Below are 1,181 nucleotides of genomic sequence, written 5' to 3' on the forward strand. Positions count from 1 at the left end.
AGTAGAGAATTCTTTGGTGGATGCAGCATTTCAACTAGGGACAATAAAAAATTCTGGAGATGAATATAATGTTGGTTATAAAACAATGTGAATGTGTTTAATGCCTATGATTTACACTTAAAATGATTAAGCAAAGTTTATGTAATTTACATTTTATTACAATAGACAATGCAAAAGAAAGTGAGCTAAAATGACGAAGTAAAATGGGGAAAATAAAGTGTTATGATCACTGGCCCAGTTATCTGGGCTGGAGTCAGGTTTCTGAACAAGAACCTGCTGACTGAAGAGTCAGACCTGCAACAAAACGGAAAGTAAACAGCAGAATGATCCCATCTTCCCCCAAACAAACCCATGGCAAGTTTCTTAAGCAACTGTATCATAAGGAAAGAATAGCCAGATGTTTTGAGAATATGAGTCCAAACGTTATCGATACCATAGGAGCTGGTTTCATCATGGACTCCAGGTTAGGGTAGGAGCACATAGGAGAAAGTAACAGATTCTCAAAGACTAGTTCACATCACATTAGCCAGCTCCACACACACACCTAACTATAAAGATCTCCATCTTCAAAGATGTAATGTGATGGACATATGTGACATGTAAAGACACCTAGTACACTGTACTTAGTCTATGAAGTAAGATCTATAATAGCAGAGAGAACCAAGTGGAAGTTTCTGACACTGCCTCTACAACTCTTTCTAAGATAGTAAATCAAAACCAGTAACATGTTATAGGGTGAATAGTGAAGGTTTTGTGCCTCCTTTAAAAATTTTAAATGACTGTGCAATGCCCAGCCCCAGGTGATACATCTACAGTAACTTCTACATCTAAGGATGAGAGCAGAAAAACGCCAGAGCCAGAGGGACAAGACACCTGTTGTTAGTTAATGATTCTAGACTTGAAAGGGAAACTGCAGGAATGAGATCTCCACAGTATGTTAACCTAACAAAATCTGCAAAATGATAAAACCAGTTGACATGCCAAGGTGGCCTGGAGAAATTCCAGAGTCCCATCTCAAAATGAATAGCTACAGGCAATCAACGGATGCTGAGGGAGGGAAATTCCATTTTCATCAGTGACTAGCCTTCTTGAGAGGTTATCTAATCTCAATTAGGCAGCTCAAAACACAGGCACACATAAGCACCAATAAATGTACTCAGTGGATCTCAAATATATATATA

The sequence above is a fragment of the Nannospalax galili genome, unplaced genomic scaffold (genome assembly GCF_000622305.1).
Source record: "Nannospalax galili isolate Female #2095 unplaced genomic scaffold, S.galili_v1.0 scaffold171, whole genome shotgun sequence".
In the NCBI taxonomy this organism is placed as follows: domain Eukaryota; kingdom Metazoa; phylum Chordata; class Mammalia; order Rodentia; family Spalacidae; genus Nannospalax; species Nannospalax galili.